Source organism: Talpa europaea (genome assembly GCF_964194135.1).
Source record: "Talpa europaea genome assembly, chromosome: 15".
Lineage (NCBI taxonomy): Eukaryota > Metazoa > Chordata > Mammalia > Eulipotyphla > Talpidae > Talpa > Talpa europaea.
This window is the reverse complement of record NC_140083.1, coordinates 2670145-2682135: the sequence shown is the minus strand read 5'-3', so window position 1 is coordinate 2682135 and position 11991 is coordinate 2670145.

The window sequence follows — 11991 nt, the reverse complement described above, 5'->3', positions numbered from 1 at the left end:
GAGGGGCTGTTGGTATTTTTTGAGTAGAGGAAGGGGGACTTACCAATGTAGAACTCACAATGGAACTTCTTCTTCCTCCGTGCCACCGGCATTAAGAGCATCTCCCACCACTCCCCAGACCGTCAAAGTAGTGCCAGGAAGAGACTCAAGGCCATATAATTGCTGATGTAAGACAATATCTCCTTTTACCTTATTCCAATTGTCACTATCGACCTGATCCTGCTCCAGAAACCATTTACTAGTGATACTAAGGGTCTCTACAAATCTTTTAAGAATTTTTCTACTGAGAGGAACCCCAAACTCTTTTAGGAGAGCTTCCAGGGAAATAACTAACTGCCCCTTGGACGTTGAATTGCCCATGATCCCAGCTACCTTACCTTACTTTACTTTACTTGCCGGCTCACCACAGCTGGTCCTTCAGCGGTTCCTTTGTTCTTTTTCTTTTTCTTTTTTTAAATATTTATTTGTTTGTTTATTTATTTATACATGCACTGGGTACAGTCAGAAGCGCGGGAGGGTGAGAGAATTCACCAGAGCCAGAGCGGGGAGCAGAGCAGGCAGAAAGACCAAGTACACTGCTGAGGGGAGCAGCGGGCGGCAGGAGAGGTCTGCGCGCCATGTGGGACCCTCCTCCGGTGGCCGGGGAGCAGCCGGGGATCGAACCGGCGCTGCAGAGGCTGCGGGCAGCTTCGCAACCCAGCGCTCAACCGCTGCGCCCCCGGGGAGGCCCTCCTTTGTTCTTTTTCGTGCCCCACGTTGGGCGCCACCTGTCCCGACCCGCGGGATTCGTAGGCACGAAAAGAGAAGGGCTAAGGATTGAAATGAGGGGCTTGAGACAACCTGACGCTAGCGTTTGCTTCTTTATTTTTCCTTTACCTTTCTTTTACTTTTCCCTGTCTTTCTACCTTCCCTGACCTTCTCTCTGCTCCTCTCGCAATAACCTCTCTCGCAATAACCTCTCTCGCAATGACCTCTCTCGCAATGACCTCTCGACCTTCTCGTGGTTCTCTTCTTCTATCCTGGTAGCTCCTCCCATCGTCCCTCCCAGTCTCATTTGATTAACAGGAAACACCTGTGGTTTCTCAGCAGGCAAACGGTAAAGCGAAAACTAATTAATGGCACGTGTGTTGCGCAACAGGGCGCATGCTCCAGGCGGCTCCGGACAGACAAAGACCCGAACTAGGGAGCTAGAGTCATTCCCTGGGGGATATTCCCTAGGGGATTGGTTAAAATGCAGATTCAAATGCTACAGTTCTGATTGAAATGCGTACCCTGCCTAAAGCGGTATGTAAATGTAATGCAACCTTGATCAAAATGCCAGCACTATTTTTCAAAGAAACTGAGCAAAAATTATTGAAATTTATATGGTACTATAGAAGGCATCCAAGAGCAAAAGCAATCCTGAGAAAAAAGAGAGATGGAGGCGTCACATCACCTGACTTCAGACTTCACTGTAAAGCAACAGTACTAAAAACAGTATGGCACTGGAGCCAAAATAGACACAAGGATCAATGGACTAGAATCCACAGTACAGAAGGAAATCCACTCATATTGTAACAGGGTGGTCCCCAGGAAATGAGGAGTTTCCAGGTTTCCTGCCCCAAGCCAAGGGAGGGTGTTGCTGAGCAGGGAAAGAAAAAGCTGGAGAGGAGGCTGAGGAAGGAAGGAGCAGGATGGAGCCAGAAGGAGCCCTGGAGGAGGCACATGGAGCTGAGAGACACGTGAAGAGACTGCGCTTGCCTTGTGGTCGTGGTCTGGGTGACACAGATGTGGGTAAGAGACCTGTGGGGAGGTGACAGTGGCGGTTTTTGTCTTGATTTTGATTTTGCTCTTTTCCTTCCAGACTTGTCTGGCTGTTTCTCATCCTTTTCTGTGGGTCCCCACTGGAAGATGCTTTAGACTAAGGCAGGCTTTGGGGCCTTGCTCTGGGCCAATCCTGCTTGGGTGGACTTTTACCCACGAGGGGCGGGTCACTTTGGGTGCTTGATTTAAAAACTAAATTCCTTGCCTTTCCTGTATTGCTCACTAATTGTATTAAAGTTCCTTCCCACTAAAGTCTCATTTGTTTTGTGCTGATGTGACGGATGGCAGAACCTGTTTAGAGCAGGCAGGTTTGCGGGGCCCGGGGTGTCCCTCTCTTTGCCCTGTAACAATATCAGCACCTAATCTATGATAAAGCAGCCCAACTGTACAATGGGGAAAGCAGAGTCTACATGAAAGAATGAAGTTGGACCTCTCTCTCACTCCACACACAAAAGTAAATGCCCATGACACATTACATAGAAAACATTGCAACATCAATAAATATATAGAAGAAGGGCCTCCCCTGGTGGCACAGGCGGTTGAGCGCCACGCTATGAAGCTGTCCGCAGCCTCTGCAGCGCAGGTTCCATCCCGCTGGCCGGCGAGGGTCCCACATGGCGCGCAGACCTCTCCTTCCTTGCCCGCTGCTCCCCTCAGCAGTTTATTTCGTCAGTCTGCCTGTTCTGTTCCCCGCTCTGTCTCTGGTGAATCTGCTCACCCTCCTGCGCATCTGGCCTTTATCCTGGTTCTTGTATAAATCAATCAATCAATCTTTAAAAAATAAAATAAAAATAAACAAATACATAGAAGAAAACTTTGGTGATATGTTCCAGGACATCAACAATAAAGATTACTCAAGTTAAAAGGCTTTTACACAGGGCTTCCCCAGTGGCGCAGCGGTTGAGCGCTGGGTTGCAAAGCTGCCCGCAGCCTCTGCACCACCGGTTCAATCCCTGGCTGCTCCCCGGCCACTGGAGGAGGGTCCCACATGACGCGCAGACCTCTCCTGCCACCTGCTGCTCCCCTCAGCAGTGTACCTCGGTCCTTCTGCCTGCTCTGCTCCCCGCTCTGGTTCTGGTGAATTCTCTCACCCTCCTGCGCTTCTGACTGTACCCAGTGCTTGTATAAATAAATAAATAAATAAATAAAAATCTTTTTAAAAAAAAAGATGAACTCTAAAAAAAAAAAAAAGGCTTTTACACAGCAAAAGAAAATAGAAGTAAAAAAAAAAATCCCACTGAATGGGAGAAAAATAATCACACAATATATAACCAACAAGGGGTTAATATCCAAGCCGTTTAAAAGAAAAACCTCACACACACAATTCAAGACTAGAAAAACAACCCAATTAAATGGGCCGCAGATATGACAGACGATCCTCCAGAGAGGATCTGTGGCTCTTGGACCAGTAGATGTGAAAGTGTTCATGTCAGATGTGAAAGTGTTCATGTCTCCCGGGGAGCCTGGCTGAGACTCGTGGCTGCTTGTCCTGCCGGGAAGACGGTGTAGGGGTGAAGGGAGGAGGCACGTGCAGGGCGGAGCATCCAGAGCACCTGCGTGTGCACGCGTGGGGAACAGGTACGCGTCCGTATGCGAGTGCTCTTTCTAGAACACAAGCACCTGCTAATAGCACCTGCTCTGGAGGGGAAATGTGGTCGCCGGAGGCAAAGGGGGTTCACTTTCCCTCCACCCTATGTCACTATTAGTCTCCCTAATAAGTCACCCGCCGTGGAGTCCACGCGCTCACCAGTCCACAGAGAGAGGTCCTGTGTCTTTTCTCTCTCAGGGCGCCCATGATGCCTTGGGGAGTCCAGCCTCTGCCATGGGCCAGAGGGGCACTACCAAGGCTGCTGGTCCCCCTGGAACACTTCCACCCGCCTGGAAATTTAATTCTTTTCCTCCAGTTTGAAAAACCCTGGATCAGGGCTCTGAGACCTCTCCCTTGCCCCCTCTTCCTCGCTGGTGCCTCCGAACTCTCACTTCCCTGTCCGGGCAGGCTTCTGCTGAGAACTCTCACGTCCCTTTAGAACGGGCTACGCTTCAGAATGTTGTTTTTTTTTTTTTTTCCCATTAACAATTTGGGGGCCCTGGGCACACCTTGGTTTCATCCGATCATGGTCTCTCCAGGTGCCCAACTGCCCCGTCAAGGATGGACCCACACCCAGCCAGGCCTCTCTGGGGCCTCCCGAGCCCTGCCCGAGGGTGGAGGCCTGCAGCTGGCCTGGCACCGAGAGCTGGCCCATCGTCCCCAGAGCTGGCACTGTGACCCTGCTCGCCCGTCTTCCAGAGCCCGGGCTCCGTCATTATTTTTTTTTTTTTTTTGTATAGAGGCATGCTTTATTTATTTGTTTGCTGGTCTGTTTGTTTGTTTTGATATACATGCACTGGGTACAGTCAGAAGCGCGGGAGGGTGAGAGAACTCACCAGAGCCAGAGCGGGGAGCAGAGCAGGCAGAAGGACCGAAGGACACTGCTGAGGGGAGCAGCGGGCGGCAGGAGAGGTCTGCGCGCCATGTGGGACCCTCCTCCGGTGGCCGGGGAGCAGCCGGGGATCGAACCGGGGCCGCAGAGGCCGCGGGCAGCTTCGCAACCCAGCGCTCAACCGCTGCGCCACCGGGGAGGCCCTCCGTCATTATTTTATGGTTCTTGGCCGCTGCACACTGGGGCTGGCTGGGCTCCACGGCCTTCTGGGCATCGACTCACCCAAGAGACAAGCCTTCAGGAGGTGGATCCTCAAGCTCTGGGGTGGGAGATGAAGACCAGGTCCCCTTGCCCTCCTGGCAGAGCTGGGACTGGCAACCGACTCCATCTTGCAGAAGAGGACGGGACTCTGGCCAGGGTCAGTGTGGGCCAAGCCAGGGGCTGGCAGGGCTGCAGCCTGGATGCCTGGAACCCAAGGATCTGAGAACGCCGAGGCAGGCCCTTCTGGACCCTGGGTCCGCGCAGCTGGACACAGACCCAGCAGAACCCGGCGAAGGCCCCACTCAACATGTCACCTGAGGGACTTCCTCGCCTGCTCGGCGTACATCTGTTTCCTCGCTGACGCCCCAGGGCAAGCTGCCTTGACCTGTTATTGGAAGTAAAACCAAACAAGGAGGTGGTAGGACTCACAATCATCTTAGAGTCGTCTTAAAAACATCCCCCAGGAAAGCAGACAAGCAGGACGGAGCTTTCCGGTGATGCGGCTGACGGTGGGGAGAGAGGACTTGCCCCGAGTCATGGGCCCATGGGAGCCGCTGTGCCAGGCGCCCACACCTCTGGGCCAGCCCTGGACCCCAACCACCCTGGGCCCCCCGGGGGCAGGTCACAAAGAAAGGTCAGGATGGCCAGGGCCCTTCCAGGCCAGAGCAGGAAGGGGAAGGGAGGGTAGAGGTCACAACTGACTCGCTCCACCAGCCGGGCCTTGTCCTCACGCGGGCCCAGCCTCACTGAGCTGTTCATCCCCGGAGGCTGTGGCTATTCGGGCCTCCGCGTCCTCGTCTGCGCACAGGACGGGTGAGAGCTCCTAGGCCCAGCGCTGGCACCCGGGCCTGGGCAGGGAGGACGTGCGGGGGTGGACGGGGCTTCCGGACCCTACCAGCCAGGAGGGCTGTGTGTGGCCGCCTTCCCTCAGCCCCAGGACACCGCTGGCTGCCGCGCAGCTTGGCCCTAATCAAATTACCCGGACATCTGGCTCCAGCGCTGGTGGATTCCCGCCTGGCTCCGCCCTTCTCTCCCAACGGAACAGTAGATCAAGGACCACTTCTGCCCCTCTAACTCATGGCTGGTTTTTCCTGACCTGAAGTGGGATCTTTCTAAGTGAGAAGAAGTCAAAGAGGCAGACTCCTGGCATCTGCGGCCCCTGACGTCCTGGGCGAGTCCCAGGAGCCGCGCATCCTGGCAGCCCTGTCAGCGCCTCCTCCAGGGAGCTGCCCGGAGCCACCCCCCTCTCAGGCTCCTCCCCTGCGGGCCCTGCGCGCCGTCCTCTAGCAGGGCCAGCCACGCCAGTGGACAGGAGGCCCAAGCCCCTCTGAGGCGGCGGAAGTGCTCTGGGAACGGCACGGCCCCCGAAGGGCCGGGCTCACCGTCCACCGCCCGCCATCGCCATCCGCGCCCGTTTGTCTCCGTTACCCTCACAGGCCCAAGGCCTGAGGGACGAGCCCGGGCGTGCCCGGCCCCAAGTCACAGGTCTGCCGGGGACTGGGTGCTTTAGGCCCGTCCCCTGAGCCTCAGTCTCCCCCGGGAGCAGGGACACGACGCTGGACAGCAGAGGGAGTGGACAGGCGGGGGGACTTGCCACGTGCAGGTGAACGTGTCTTCCAGGCCACGCCAACAGGGCGCTTCAAGTCGATTTTAAAGAAGACTCGTGCTTGTTGAAGTGAGAGGAAAAATAGGAGCTCATAAAACAAAACCGGACAACGGTGATGGCGCGTCCTTAGAGGGTGGTGTCGGGCAAGGGGCCGCCGTGCGGACGCGTGGGTTTTGCCACCCTCCCCACACGGGCAGAGCATCCACTCCCATTGGTGCAGGGGCCGCCAGCCCAGCGCGTCCAGAGCGGTGGACAAGCAAAACTGCCAGCAGAGAACATGACGGATTCCTTCCTGGCCTTGGCTTGCACAAAGACGTCCAAAGAGGACACAGAAACACTAGCCACAAAGAAAATAATTGCTAAATTAGCTACATTAAGATGAAGAATTTGTGTTTATTTTTTTACAGATTAATTTATGCATGCAAGAACTGGGGTGCAGGCCAGAGGTGCGGGGGTGAGAGGATTCACCAGAGACAGAGCGGGGAACAGAACAGGCAGACTGACTGAAACACACCGCTGAGGGGAGCAGCGGGCGAGACAGGAGAGGTCTGCTGCGCCATGTGGGTAACTCCCTGGCCGGGGATCGAACTTGTGCCTCAGTGGCTGGCAATGGCTTGACAGCGCTATCTTTAACCCCTGCGCCACCAGGGAGACCCCAAGAATTTCTGTTTATTAAGAGAGAAGATGGGGGACCCGCAGAGTGAAGAGGACAATTGCAATGTCCGTCCACCACGGAGGTGTCTGGGATACGGGCACGCCTGCGGGTGGACATGACGAAGAGAGTTGACACGGGGCAGATGGCTGCACAGAAGAGGGTCTGGAGGTGGTGGGCAGGGGCCGCTGGGAAACGAGCCAGAGCTGGCGCCTTCCCTGGCGCCACCCACCGTCAGCAGGTGGACCACAGGCCCCGCCCCGCGCTGGTGAGAAAGCAGAGCCAAGCTGGGGTTTCCCAGGGGGACCCCGCAGCAGCGGCCTCGGCAGTGTCTGTCCAGCTCGAGTTTCTGGCTCATTCTCCGGCTGGTCTGCCCCACCCCTCCCAGACCCCAGTTCGCACCCTCGGGGTGTTTGGGTGAAACTGGACTCAGAAGCTGGGAACACATCCCCGCAGCTGCCTGCAGTGCAGGCCTCTGGACCTGCCGTGTCTCGGCGAGCAGAGCCCAAAGCCTCTCTCTCGGGGCGTTTGTTGGGAGAGCTCCCTGAGGTCGGCCAGGACCCTCCGAGCAACGGGCGTGGGTGCCCCTCGGCCTGTAACCACGGTGAGGAGCTGGGATGGGGCGCTGTCCCCGAAGCACGTGCCCCCACCCGGGGGCCTCTGCTCCTCCCGGAGAGCCGGGTGCCAGCTCCTCCTCCAACACCGTCAGGTGGAAGCAGCAGCAGCAGCAGCAGGCGCTTAAAGAAGGCCTGGCTGCTGGGAAGGGAGGCTTTGCCCGACGCCTCCTCAGCTGTGCTGCTGTTGGTAAAATGGAGTCGCAGCAGGAAGAGGTGGGGTGTCCGCACCTGGCTTCCCTCTTGCAGAGTCCTCACATCGGAAGGCGACACCACAGTAACAGAGCAAATGCAAATTCGCCCAGGGAAGCCCGAACTGGCAAACACAGGCAAATGCACCTGCCGGGGGCGGGAGGAGGGTGCCTGGCGCACACAGCCTGGCCTCCGAGGCCCTAGAGCAAACGAGGAGTCGGCATCCCGTGCGTCCCATCACGACCACTCCTGGCACATTGGTGAAGTTCAGGGGGCGCAGGCCTTGTTCTTTGCACCATCAGCCAAACTCCCTGGGGACCCCCGGAGAGACCAAGAGGGATCTGCCGGGCCCGGCGTGGAGAAACCTGCGTCTGGCCGGGGAAGGAGAGACGCAAGGCCTCACCTCTGTGTGCGAGGTGGCGACTGGGGCGCCCCGTTCCCAGCGCTCCCAGCTACTAGCTGTGCCCCTGCTGTGCCTCAGGGGTCTCCCCACCTGTGGGTTGAGCCGAGGATGTTATACAGGTGCCAGAGCTGACCTTGGCAATGTCCAACCTGGGGAGCAGGCGTGTGCTTCTCCCCCATCACCCTATTCTGCTGCCCTGAACCCCCCTCTCCTAGGAACACCACACCCAATGCGTGGGGTAACAGAAGCTCTAGTTCTTGCTTGACACCCTCTCAGGCTGCTTGGTTGGTGGGGGCTGCTCTTGCCTGCACAAAGCCCATCAGGCCCCTCCCTGGGGTTTTATTTAAGCTGGAGCAGGCGGGGTTGGGGCGCAGGGGAGGGGGTCTGGCTCCGGCCTGCGCCTCCACCTCCTCTCCGGCTCCCATGGCCAGGGCGGCGCTCTTTGCTGGGCCTGGCCGTGGGGTTTTGGAAATCCAGCCAGAGGGAAGTAGGGTCAGGGGCGCATTAGGTTTGGTGGGAGTGGGAACATGCCTTGGTTCGCACTTGCCACGGGTGCCCCCAAACACAGACACCCAGGTAACATCCTGTGGCACTACAGTGGGATCCCCGGGATGCTGGAGGTCCAGATGCAAAAGGCTGGTCCTGGTTCCACCGCCTTCCAGCCGCCTGTCCTAGGACATTGCCCTGTACCTCAGTTTCCCCATTTATAAGGGCAGAGGGGATGTGCACCCCACACGGTTGCTGTGGGGGTGACAAGAGCCAGCAACGCAGGGCCTGACCCTCTCTGTGAGGTCTGGTCAGTAAATGCAGACACGCAGGCGTCCTGCTCACTGTTCACTCCCAAGGCCAGCGCTGGCATGGCCGGGACACTCGCGCCCCTCCTGGCCACCCGCTCCTTCCTCCCGGGCCTCTGCGGGCCTCCCCGAGCCTCTCCTCCCGCACCTCTAGCTGCAGCTCAGGGTGGGCCTGGGGCCATTTCTGGCCATTAAGGTGCAGGGGGGAGGCAGACAGGGGGCATCCAACCCCTTTGTCCTTCCCTTCCTGCCTGAAACGCACCCTCGATGGCTGGAGCGGAGGCAGCCGTGTTGAGCTCATGGGGTGAAGGCCACGCCAGGAAGGTTAGCAGAGAAATGAGTGGCTGCCGGGCCCTGGCCAGCGGTCATGCCACACCACCCCCAGGCTGCTCACCAGGGTCACGCTTTGAGCAAAGGAAAACAAGCCTATCTGAATGCGGACGCCGTTTGGGGGTTTCTGCTAAAAGCAGCCACACGCAAACCTGAATGGAGCCGGTTTTGGAAGCCATTTCTGTCTAGCCTGAAGGCTCCTGCCCCACCCGGTCCCTGAGCTCCAGACTCACAGAGCCAGCCTGGGAATCCAGCTGCATCTCGGAGGGGCACACCCCAAACCAACCTCTCCGTGGGCTCCCCAGGAGCCCACAACCCCTCATCGGCCCCTTCCCAGATGCTGGAGTCCCCATCCCTGACTTGCTCTCACCCTCCATTGTAATGCCTCGGCAAAGGCCGCCTCCGCCGTTACCCCAGATAAACCCTAAAGCCACATCTGCGGCCCCCGGGCCTTGACTGCGCAGCGGCCTCCTCGCCGTCTTCCCACGCCCGCCCGAGCCCGCACATTCTCAGCATTGCCAGTGAAAGGTCAGGTCGTGCTGCTGCGCTCAGGCGCTCCTGGGGCATCTCATTTTGTGCAAAATAAAATGGCAAAGACCCCACGGTGACTGGCCAGCACATCTCTGACCCCAGCTGACCCTGCTTGTTGCTCTGGCCTTCCCAGGGCTCCTTGCGAGCCTCAGGGCCTTTGCACTTGCAGCCGCTCTCCTCGTTACTCCTTCACGTCAGCTGAGTCTGCTCCAATGTCACCGCCGGAGCCGCCTCCCCTAGCCCCCATAAAAAGCGCCCCGTCTCTCTTCGCCCCTCCATTTCTCCTCTCCCCCCACCCTTTCCTGGCACCTGGCATGTACCCACCGGCCTCCCCATCCGGGAAAGGACCGTTTCTGTGGGGCTGCGAGCGGGACGGGGGAGGGTCCTGGCCAGGGGGAGACAGCGCCAGCCCCACGGCCCAGCTCTCCCTCCACCCTCCTCCCCTCCACCCCCGAGTCCTCACCTCTTACCAGAAAGGGGTAGCTCAACTCTGCTTCTCTCTGCAGGATTTCCTCTCCCTCTGCAGAGCGACGGGTCTTTCGGGCTGCGTGGCCTCCGACTCCCCGGGAGCTGGGGACGCCTCCTGTGCTCACTGGGCTGTGGCCGTCTCTGTGAACCCCTTCTCAAGGTACCCCCCCAGTCCGGCCCCTGAAGGGCTCCCCCCACCCCGTTCCCCACACCAACTACCCATGCGTGTGACTTAGGAGCACATCTGGCAAGTCCCACTGCCCTCCCTCCCCAGGGCCCAGGGCCCAGGCCCCGACGCCGCGTTCCTCGGGCCAGAGTGTCTGAGAGCTGCGTCCCGGCTGCTTCCCATCTGTGTCCTGTGCCCGTCCACGGTGTGCTGAGAGGCCCCTTCTCGGTTCCACAGCGTTGGGTGGTGTCTCCTGCCGTGGCCACGCAGGACCCCCAAGTGCGCAGGAGAGGGACCAGGACAGGGGGTCCAGGGCCCATTTGCAGAGGGGCCTGAGTGATCAGAGGGACCCCTGGCGTCCGTCCATCTGTCCGTCCAGGTCTGCGCCAGGCGGGGCGGGTGCTCCTGCCACCCTACGTGCCTTAGGGAGACAGAGGGCGGGGAGCCAGGCAATAAGAAACAAACAGGAAAAGGGGCGCCTTGGAGACTCCATGCCGCCCCCTGCACACAGCCGTGTCCCTCAAGCCAGGAGGGACCCCTCCCGGAGGTGGGGCTGGGCCCCTCGGGCAGGGGCGGGGCCTCAGAGTCTCATCCCCAGGTCGCCTGAGTCCCCCACAGGCCCAGACCCCAGGCTAGGGTGCCCAGCGCTGTCTCCCCATGCCGCGAGGCCTCTGAGGCTGTGCTCTCCACCCCGCGACTGCCGGGACCAGCGTGGGCAGGGGAGGGTGGGCGCAGACCAAGAGGGCGAGTGTGAAAGGGGCCGCCGGCCTGCCCCTCACCCCCACCCACGTGGCCTCCCCAGGCGGGCGGGCCCGGGGACAGTTGCCAGCCAGACACAGCGAGGTGGCACCAGAGGCGAAGCCAGGGGCAGCAGGGGGCACTGGGGAGGAGAGGAAGGGTGAGGCCCTGGAGGGGATTGCCCTTTTGTGCCCCTTTCCCCGGGGGGCCAGGCAGGCAGTGAAAGGAGGAGTCAGTGGGGGTGGGGCGGTGGGGGAGGGGGAGGCAGTGGGGGAGGGGAGGGGAGGGGAGGGGAATGGCCCACCGGCCCCTGTCAGGTTTTGGGAGGTTCTGGGAGGAAGTAAGTCACCCTGACCAAGGCGATAGGGGACCCTGGCTTCAGTGTGAGACTCAGGGTGCACTCTGGGGTGGCACCCACAGATCTCCCCCAAGATGGAGGGAGGCTCCCCGGCTTTCAGGGTAGAGGGGAGTCTCTGCAGTGTGTAAGCCGTGGGGTCAGGCCCGGCAGGTCCTGGCTGCCCGGAAGCATCCAAAGCAGCTTCAGGAGGGCAGGAGGGCTGGGGGCCGGCCTGGGCGCCGCTTCCCTGCCTCCTCCACCCCGGCTGGGCTGAGAGCCGCAGCTTCTCCCTGCTGGGGGAGCTGTGGGACCCCCCTCTCCGGGCAGTGCCTCCTCTGTAGTGTACCGACCTGCCTGCCTTCCCAGGAGCTCTTTAAGGTGAACAAAACACGCAGCATCTTCACCGAGCGTTGGTGTCCTTGGTCCCGGCTGCGGCCCTCCCTGGCGGCGGCTCCCGCTTCCGCAGACTCCAGGGCCTGATGCGGCCGAGAGCCAAGCAGGCAAACACTCCCCAAGGCGCCGGGCTGGCCCTTCAGCCTGGCTGTGCCAGCTTCCATGGGACCCTGGGATCCAGGTTGCCATTTTCTTTTTTAGTCTAGACCCTAGCGTTTCGTTAGAACAGGGACTGAGGGCCTCCCCGGTGGCGCAGCGGTTGAGCGCTGGGTTGCGAGGCTGC